Here is a 10,437-nt window from a genome sequence, read left to right on the forward strand (position 1 = left end):
ATAACGCTATTTCAGGTTTAAAGTTCAAGTGCTTCCAACATTCTTTTTAATAGTAAAATTACTGAAGGCATTAGTCATTTTGAAAGCAAATTAGAAAAGATATAACAAAACAGAGAGCTAGATTAATGAAGAAGGCTTGGTTACTTCTGACCTGTTTTTAAATATATTCCCCACCCCCCCACCCCCGGCAAGATTTTCCTGTATGTTTTCTGTAGTTGTCACTATATAAATGATTTTCTTGTGTCTATAAATAGCTGGTGAGACTGGAACTCGTGCTTGTAAATCAGAGAACCTAAATATATCTGACCTTAAGAACCATGACATAGTTGAATTTGCACTTGGTTTGGTAATGCCATATGGAAGAACAGGAGACACAGGAGAAGCATAATGAGCATGCTTGTGACAAGCATGGGAAACAGAAATACAATTTGACAACTGTAGCACTTCCAAAGGCAGCTGATGTGGAGGGAATTTGACTTGTATTCCTGGCTAGGAAGGAGATGAAACTTTACTGAAATTCAGCAAATGTTATCAAAATTTTATCTGCAGCTGAATTCGTATCAGCTGGGTACTACTACACTACAATTCAGAATCAATAGTTCAATAGTCACAACTATAAGGCCACAGTATGTCAGTCTTTTTGACAGTTTTTTTTTTTTTCATAAAAGCTATATGTCAAGGACATTAGAGAACATAATAATACATAGAAAATTGAATACTAGTCATAGAAGAAACAAATCAGAATGTATCTCCAAGCAATTCAGAACACATTCATGAATGGAAATGAAAAACTGATGAAAGAGGTATGAAAAAAAGCACAGTAGAACATAAAAAAGCTTGTGTACAAGAAGATATGCTCATAAAAAGAGCTTATGATTTTACCATTTAAACTACAAAATAGTCTACTGAGGGCACCCATGTGAAAGAGCAAAATGTTCCATTTCTGAAACTCTGCAGGTGATGGTGGTTTACATTTGAACAGATGTGACTAACCACATTTGATCTGCAGCTGCTGATGTATTTGAAACATTCTGAAATTCTATGTATTTCCTTTTAGATTTAACTATAGAATACATTATGACATCCTAAAAGCTATTTTTAAAAGTTAATTCTAAATTCTTAAAAGTTAATTCTAAATTATTTGAAAAAGTTTGGAGAGTAATGGAAAAGACAGGGAGGATGGAAATGGGCTGCTTTTATAGAACATGTAATTTGCAATATTTAGAAAGCAGTGAAGGGCTCAGCTCAAAGATATGAATAAACAAAAGCAAAGTCAAAACCAAACACAAATAAAAAAGAAGTAAAATTAAATGTGAAAACAAGCAAAATATAACAGTGAATTAGAGACATGACGAATGCACGGAATTGGGGTGGGGGGGAAGAAAAAAAATGCTGATTTCTTTAGAGAGCTCTTCAAGGCAGGAAGAAACTTACTTTGGAGATCACATCTTGCATTTGGGAAATAATGCCATGTTGTGTTAAGTTGTGTTTATTTCAGAAAACACATTTGTGTTGATTTATTTATGTGACAAGCATTGCTAGAGGCAGGTGTTGTTCTGACTTTTATAACTATCCAACCTAATTACCTAATGAATTGAAAAAAAAAAAAAAAAAAAGAAAAAAAAACCACCAGCACCACCACCACCAAAAACCTTTTGAGAACCAACAGACTTTGACTCTAATAACTGGCAAGAGAAAGCAACATCAAGGAAGTTATTCATAATGTGCTGTTTAATTACATGTATACCAAGCTGAACAATAACTAAAAAAATACAAGGCCATTCAAAACTAAATGTCAAAATTCAACCATGGAAGAAGCTACAGTAACTCATTCTGCTGCAGTTTCTACAGTGGGACTGTTTAAACTTAGCAACGCTTGCAATCATATCTGAATGCCCCCTAATTCTATTTCCCCAAATAATTTGTATGAAGAATTCTCTTAAGCACACCACATAGTATCATAGGATCATACACTCATTTATGTTGGAAAAAGTTCAACCACATTGTCTTCTAGTTCACGTTCTTATATTTCTTTCTTAACGTAACTAAAGAGCAAGCATGAAGGGGAAGTATTGGGAGTTGAAGAGGATGTAGGGTTTTGTAAGTGCTTTTAGGTCTAAGGTGAAGCTGAGATGTAATCAGTGTACAGCTCTGACTCCTGGAATCTGGTAAATATGTTCTTATCCAGCAATATAGCTATAACAGTTATGATTTGATAGATTTGTTTAAACAGGTACCTAAAGTTTTGCATTATAAAGGTGCAAATTTTGAAACTACATGTAACAGCTCATTCCATGCATACAACCACTAAAAAAATTGAACTATAAGAACTTCTTCAGTGAAGACTCTACTTTTTCCTATGCATTTGAACTAACATTTTTATTGTGAGAATGTTTTTCCTGTAATATATACACTATATTACAGGAGGTTAAAAAAAAAAAAAGATTTATTATTATTATTATTATTATTAGCTATACCCGTTAATCATTAAAAAGGTCTATTTTTAAATCCCTATTTCAATTTGCAAATTATTTAAGAGTGAAGGTATCTATGAGTTTAACGGAGTTGGCTTTAAATCATTACATTGACACCGAGGTAAAAATTTTTACATTTTTGAAAAATGTTTAGACAGTTAGTTTATAACGGTACATTTTTAAAAACATCTAAAACATCTAAAGTCTATTTTTTAAGTGTTGTCAACTATTAAAGACATTTTTGTGACAAATGCTTTTGTGGGATTTTTTTTCTTTCATTCATGTTTGAAACTTAGTGAGACAAATACTTCGACAGTAAATTCATGTGTCTGAGTTATTAGCCTTCCCTCTGAGATAGAATTAGAATTTACTTAACAAACACTTTTCAGTTTTTGAGAGTAACACAGACATTTGACTTTCAGACATTTGTACAAAACTTATCAACCCATCATGTAACATGATGGCTCTCAAGAAGATAATTGCTCAGAAATTTCTAAGAAAATTATGTTCAACAAATCAGGAGAACGTTGACAATGTTAATTCTTGTCAGTGATTGTATCAATGATTTTGCATTTTGTACTAGAAATATTACAGAAGCACAAAGATGCTGATGGGAAGTTTGCTCAAAAATCGTTGTTATTAATTCAGAATATCAAACTTTTTTTTTTTTTTAACAAGTAGAAAATTATAACCTTTTTCCTATTCTACTTTTTTTTTTTAATATATATATAATATTTTCTTTCTTTTTTTCCCAATTATCTCTCAAGTCTCCCTGTCTTAACATTGTCTCAGTCCTGTAAGAGTTACTAGCTGAGTTAATTAAGTTTCTGTCCAAATATACTTAGGTCTTGATGAATTTGCTTTTATAGGACTTCATTTGTATTTACACAAACACAATATACTCTATGTATTCTTCATATTCTGATTAAAGAAAATATCTTACCACCACAAATTAAAGTAAAATTATTAAATAGTTCTTCCCTGAGGGGGAAAAACAAATAAACAAACAAAAAAGACACAGAAGATTCTTTTATACAGTAAGATAAATGCAGAGACCTACATCTTTCACAGTATGTCAGCTTCTTTGGACAGTATTTTGAGGATATCAGGTCACTGACAACATAACTTTCAGCCTTGTGTACTTGTATTTTGGAAGGCCACGTATTCAAGGAATTTTCTGTGTCATTGTAAGGTTTTGTATGAGGAAAACCCAGGTACATAAAGATGACTGGATCCCACCTCACTTTTGTGAAACTTGCTTCCGAACACTTGATAACTCTCACAGGCATTCAGAGGGGAACAATGCTAACCAGAGTAGCATTGAAGATTTTCAAATAATATTTTCAGACAACATTTATACAAGTGTTCTGAGTCTCTAATGTCATGTCTTCAAGCAATCTTAATGCTGCCTGCTAATATGTTACCCGTCTTTTTGGTTGCTTTTTCAGTTTCTTTTTAATATGAGTTTCCATTTCAATGCTATTCCCCTTTTAGAAATTAAACACATTTTCTTACATGGAAGAAAATACTATATTAGAGTGTCATAATGATATCTCACTGCATAGGAATATCCAGATACAAAAGTACATATTTTATTGACTCAGTACTCCTGTCCTTTTTTTTTTTTTTTTTTTCCCTCTGATTTAGCTATGTAGGTCAATATGGAGAATTGGTTCTCCAGAATATTTTTTCTAGGACAGATGACTATCTTCCCTCCATGTCAAAGATCAGTGACATATCTGGAAGGTTAAATCCCAAGGTGCTTCAAAGCACCAGAAGGACCTTTAAAGTTAAGAATCATCTTATGTCTAAACCTTGATCTACTCAGATTCTTTAATTAGATTTGGAGACATTATCACAAGAGACCATTCTGAGGTCTGGAGAGGCAGATCGGTCTCATACATTTTTTAGCAGACTATTAGATTATTATTTTAGCAGACCTGTAATAGATTTTTATGGACAGTTTCCTGTGCTGTGATATTCCCATTGAATAAAAAGTCTCTAAAGACATCAGATATCTCAGGAAGGACTTAAATTCCTTAGTTTAATCTTCTAGCAAAATAAATTAAAAATCAGAGTTTTTTTAAGGGAGCAGGAAAATTTTAATGTTGTTATGGTCAAAACCTTGCATACTGTGTAAATCAGAAAGTTCAAATTCTCTAGAAAGATTAATTCATTCTACACTTCTCTGGCACAGTCAGTTGAAAATTTTCAGAAGCTTTATTTAAAATAAAAAACAATCTTTTATTAACGCCATCTTCTTAACAACAAGGCAGAGGCTCTAATGGTTAACAATGGGAAATTCACAAAATACCTACTTGTTATAAAATATCTGAAGAGTAAATATTCACTTTTTGTTGTTTTGTCTAGGCTTCAGATGTACCAGTTCCTGCCCTGAACTTCTTTAAGGTAGATTTACATGATCTCTTTTAAGGTGGAAAAGACAAAATTCATCTTGTTTAAGTTTTTAAGATTATGTTTATAATGATTGTGATATAAGAAATAGCAACTCTGACAAACTATGAAGAAAAAAAGTGCATAGACCCACCTGTCAAAAAGATATAGTCAATTCCTTTTGTGTTCTACAAAAAGTAAATATATTTAAAAAGCTTATGAAGCAAAGGATTTTATTCTGATAGAGTTTTGTAGAGGAGTAAGTGATTGCACATGTAAAAAAGGACAGGGAAGCCCTGAAATTTTCGCTGTTCAATGTTCCCCTGACATTATGTTCTCTCCTGCATATCCATTATTGACCATCAGCATCTTCAAGCTGGTTGTTTTTAACTGACCTGGGGAGGATATTCATAGGTTCTTCTGCCAATAAACTGTAAGGAAAAACAGACAATAAAGAACAAACATCAGTATTTCCTGTTAATCCTTTCAAAACTTCTACTTCATTTGCTACAAATAAAGAATGGGTCAAGTACTGTAGTTTCAAAGCATTGTAGCAGGAACCTGACAGGGCCTACATGACAGTTATGTCAATTACCTTGTTTATATTGCTCACCAGTATTTCAATTTTTGCTGCTTCTCCTTGATCTAAGAGTGCAGCAGACGTTAACGTGGGCTGTGTTCTGAGCAGATACAGTGTGAAGTTCAAGTCGCCTGCTGATGTGCTGCAGTCATTTCAGTTCTCATGAACTGAAATCTCAGTTCTCAGCTAACACGGTCAATAATTTATGAAGAAAATGCATTATGATGCACCGGGCATAGACTGCAAACATGATTATATGCCCACATGTGAATAACAAAGAAGTTTGGTAATGCCTGATAATTCTAAACAGAGAGCTACTCTCTGAAGAGCTACTCTCAGAGAGCATACTTTTCTGAAACATGAAGAAAGAAAGGGAAGAAGGGAAAGAAGGGAAAGAAGGGAAAGAAGGGAAAGAAGGGAAAGGGAAGGAAGGAAGGAAGGAAGGAAGGAAGGAAGGAAGGAAGGAAGGAAGGAAGGAAGGAAGGAAACTTTAACCTTGAAATATTTGGAGAAACTGTTGTTATGCAAAATTATGATTCACAGGACATATAGTTTAATTGTCCACATTACCAATATGAAAAGACTTCAGATGTCAACTCATGTACTCTGTAATGCTGAAAAAAAAAAAAGACAGTTGTGACTTCAGAGATGTACAACATTCAAAACATTAATAAAACACCTAAACAGACAATTAACTCACCACTGGGAAAAAAAGCTAGAAATAAAATGTCCAATTGGTACAACTTCCTTAGCACAAACTTCTCTTTAGCAAATTCTCACTACAGAAAGATATGGAAAATTACTTTTGAGCCATACATAATAGAAAACCAAGGGTCACAAACTGAAAGAAGAAAATATAAGTCACAACATGCAATAGAAGCCATGAAATGAATGACAGTACAATTAACATGACAGAGAGAAGATGGAAACTTGTCAGAAATTGCTGTACAGCTGTTCAAATTTGATAATACTGTGGAATTGATTTCTTCACACTATCTATTAGAAAAAAAGTTTTCAATCAAAAAGTGAGGGAATGAAACATGAGTGTGTATTCACTCATCCATGTGCGTGCCTGTGTGTGTGAGTCCTTCTACGGAGGCTGATAACACAGGAAGGAGCTCAGCAAGGCTGTTAGATCATGCAGACAATGAAAAAGTGTTTTACTGCTGAGACTGTGAGAAGCAATAATTGCAGGAATGTAGTGATGGTAACTTTCAACTGGCTTTTGGCTGTTGGAAAATGATTTCTAATGTCATTATAAAGAAGTTCAACAACTATTCCAAAGTCAACTGGAGACAAAGAGTCTTTGGGCATTGGGAAGTTTGGTTGAGAGATGTATCAGCAACAATTCACTCTGGGATTGCGGGGAAGAAGCTGGCTCTAACAGATCCCATAAGGATGGAGATGGGTAGTCTTGCCTGTTTGAATTTGACTGAAGATGCTAGCTACTCTGCTGAAAACAAAAAAAAAACAAAAACAAACAAACAAAAAAAAACAGGAAAAAAACTAAATAACTTTCTCAAAAAAAGAAATTATGTTGCTGCACTTTCCATTGAGAAGTGTTATTTCTATCCCTCTGCCTACTGGAAACCTTCAGAAACACAGAGCAAAAACCCTTAACTGAGTGACTGCAGACATTTGGTAGAACATCTCTACTGAAGTTTTATCAGGATGGGCACACATAGAAGAAAGGAAAAAAATATATTGTTCTAAAAATTAGTCAGTATGAACCGAAATTCTACACCTTTCAGTCTCTATCTGTTCATATAGACTATGTCAGAGCAAACTTCACTGGAGTAAAACTCACTTGCTCATTATATGACTTGCAAAGGGAATGAGTGAATATTTCACACTGGGACTAGCTGCGATACTGAATGTACTCAGCAAAAATCAACTTCTTGTGATTGTCTAATCTGTACCAGGTCAGCTATGAGACAGAAGACAACATATGCTCTGAGAGTTTCTGGTAACTGAAAAAAAGTGATAAAGAAAATGGCTACTCTTTAGATTAGAAAATATTGAGTGCATTAGTTCTTTTTTGAATTCCCTGATTAATGCTCTAAATTGAAGAAGAGAGAAAATGGGAGAGAAATGACTGTCTGATTTCACATGTATTTATCCTTTGAAACTTGGGGCAAGGAGGTTCACTGGTTTCCCATAATAACTGAAGGCTTATGTATCTCCCAGATTTCAAAAACTGTCCTTATTTGTGTTTAGGAAGAATAACATTTGGAATAAGGATTGCAAACAAAGAGATGCCACCTGATAGCACCTAAATATTGTGTCCTAAAGCTGGTGTATATTATGTTGTTTCATATAATTAAGAAGTTTTTTTGTTTGTTTGTTTGTTTTTAATAAAACTAAAAATAAGAAACAAACAAAACATTCCTTATATAAGAGGCAAAATTAAGGGCCAGGTTAGAGCAACACTTTTGCATTTGACTCAGTACCATCTTTTTTGTTGTTGTTTCAACATACAAAATAAATTGCTCTTTTTCCTTTCTGTTCAGGAAGACAGTAAGAAGCTACTGCATTTCTTCCTTATTCTTTCTGAAGCAGGTGACATGCTCCCCATCTGTTCCCTGCATTTACTCATTTTAATTTTGCAGAAAATACATTTTTGCACTTACAGAAATGTTAACAGAAAATATCTAGTACATTTTCTGCTGTTTGAGAGCCATGTTTCCTCACACATTTTAATGAAGCTGTACTAGCCAATCCTTGACAATACAATCAGGTTGTAGCATTGGCTTTTGGCAAGATTTGCTGCTCATATTTGAATGCAGCTACAAAATGTATCACTGAACTTTATATATAATCTTTGTGAACTCTTGTGAAGAGTCTTCCTTCCATCTAACTGGATCATCAGATCATCAGAATCCAAGAAACAACTGTAAGCCATTAAATGTACATAGGAAAGGCTGAATGGTGATTGTAACTCCAATGTCAAAATACCTCCCTGAAGAGTTCCCTGATTTGTTGACAAAAATAAATAAATAAAAATTAAAGAACCCAACCAAAACCAACCAACCAACCAACCAAATAAGGCAACAACCAACCAACAACAACCAACCAACAACAAAAACAAAAAAAATCAAAAAAACAAAATCCACAGCCTATAAATCACATATACTTATAACCATTGCATACAACAATTGAGATTAAAGTATGTTCTTAGCAACCATTTAAAATATAGCCCATTTTAAATATTTCAATTAATGTAATGGAAAGATGTAATTGCCTGCATAATTTACTCTTCAAATCATTTGAGTTCAAGAACTGGCTGACACACATGCTAAATTTCCTAAAGGAAACTGTTTTAATTCACTTGAATTCATTCACCACTAAATGCTCAGAAAAAGTAATCCCTGAGTAAAGAGCAAATGTCTTAATGGGAAATATTTTATTTTAAATTGAAATTAAATAGTTGTTTTAGAGTCAGACTAGCTTGGAAATTTCACCGTGCAGCGCAGTTTTGTTGTTGTTGCTGCTGTTGGCTTGTTTTGTTGTTGGCTTTGCAACATATGGGAAATTTACAGAAACAACATAACAAAGTGACCTGTAGTAGAGCTATACCTGGTACTGTTACACATGAGAGTTATCATGATTCAAGTGGCCACAGAAAATTGCTGGTAATGGAGATATTACAAAAAGATGACTTACACAAACCTTTATATCCAGGGAAGGCTGTATTGCAAATACTCTTTCAAAGGAGCAATTAGATGCCTGTTTCCTGAAGATTAAGCAAGGTGTAAAGTTGGACTTGTAAAGTCTGAATTCAGAAAAAAAGAAAAAAAAAAAAGCAAAAATCTTTTCCAAATCTATGCTGAAAAACAAAACTATTCAAGCTATCATTTCCTCCATACCCAAGAATTATCTCAGGGATAGTCCCATCTTAGTCATGCATAACAACCTTATTGGCATAATCATGTTTCCTTTAACTGTGCTAAGACACAGCATGGGGTGAAGGTGTGGTGGTGTATGAAGCCTGATGCAGCACACATTTGCTCCAGCCATTTGCTTGGCTCCCATTTTCATTAAGTGACATTTTGAGTTGCTCTTTCTATATGAAAGGTAAGAATGTTAGATTCACAACCCTTTTTTTTTTTTTTTTTTTTTGCTATGGATTATGAAGAATGACACACACAAAAAATGATGATAGTCCTTCATTAAAGACAGAGGTTGTGTTATTTTGTGCCCTGCTTCAAATGCAGAAAAGTGTACAGCACAACTGACAATTCATCAGCAGTAATGAAAACAGCATTAACAGATATCTGTATTTAACAGATACTGTTATTAACAGTAACAGATATCTGAGAATTGCCTGGTATGTTACTGAAATTATCCTTCAAGTTTGAGGTTTCTGCAGTGACTAACAATTACAGGATTCCCTTGGGCATCTTACACCAAATTAGAGCAGAAATGGATTTGCTACCTACCTTTGGACAGTGTTGTGGATTTGTGCATTTCTTGATATTACAAAAGATAATCTACATCTCACATGATGAAGATTTGCAGTTCCTGAGTAGACTTCCTTGTGCTTTGGAGAAGTTTCTGTCCTTTGAGTTCAGAGCTCCGAAGGCTGAATTTTACTCTGTATTAGGTCCTAGTGCTGACCAAAGACACAAAGAAGCTTGCTTACTGTTGTGGTTTAACCCGGCTGGCAGCTAAACACCACACAGCCGTTCGCTCACCCTCCCCCCTCCCTCTCTGGGATGGGGGAGAGAAACGAGAAAGTGAAGCCTGTGAGTTGAGATAAAGACAGTTTATTAAGACAGGAACATAATAATAATAATAACAATAATAATAATAATAATAATGTGTACGAAACAAGTGATGCACAATGCAATTGCTCACCACCCGCTGACCCATGCCCTATCCCCGAGCAGCCGGCCCCCCACCCCGGCTAGCCACCCCTATATATTGTTCAGCATGACGTCAGATGGTATGGAATACCCCTTTGGCCAGTTTGGGTCAGCTGTCCTGGGT

At 34.4% G+C, this 10,437-nt stretch overlaps 1 long non-coding RNA gene across 1 annotated transcript; it reads right to left on the reverse strand.

Moving 5' to 3' along the window:
* Positions 1-3,924: 3,924 nt before the first annotated feature.
* On the reverse strand, positions 3,925-10,094 carry LOC118251039 (uncharacterized). The gene is made up of 4 exons (XR_004779635.1): positions 9,888-10,094; positions 9,118-9,220; positions 6,019-6,062; positions 3,925-5,299 (listed from the first exon to the last, which is right to left on the reverse strand). It is a non-coding gene; the product is annotated as an uncharacterized LOC118251039 (long non-coding RNA).
* Positions 10,095-10,437: the final 343 nt, after the last annotated feature.

Source organism: Cygnus atratus, chromosome 2, assembly GCF_013377495.2.
Source record: "Cygnus atratus isolate AKBS03 ecotype Queensland, Australia chromosome 2, CAtr_DNAZoo_HiC_assembly, whole genome shotgun sequence".
Classification (NCBI taxonomy): Eukaryota; Metazoa; Chordata; class Aves; order Anseriformes; family Anatidae; genus Cygnus; species Cygnus atratus.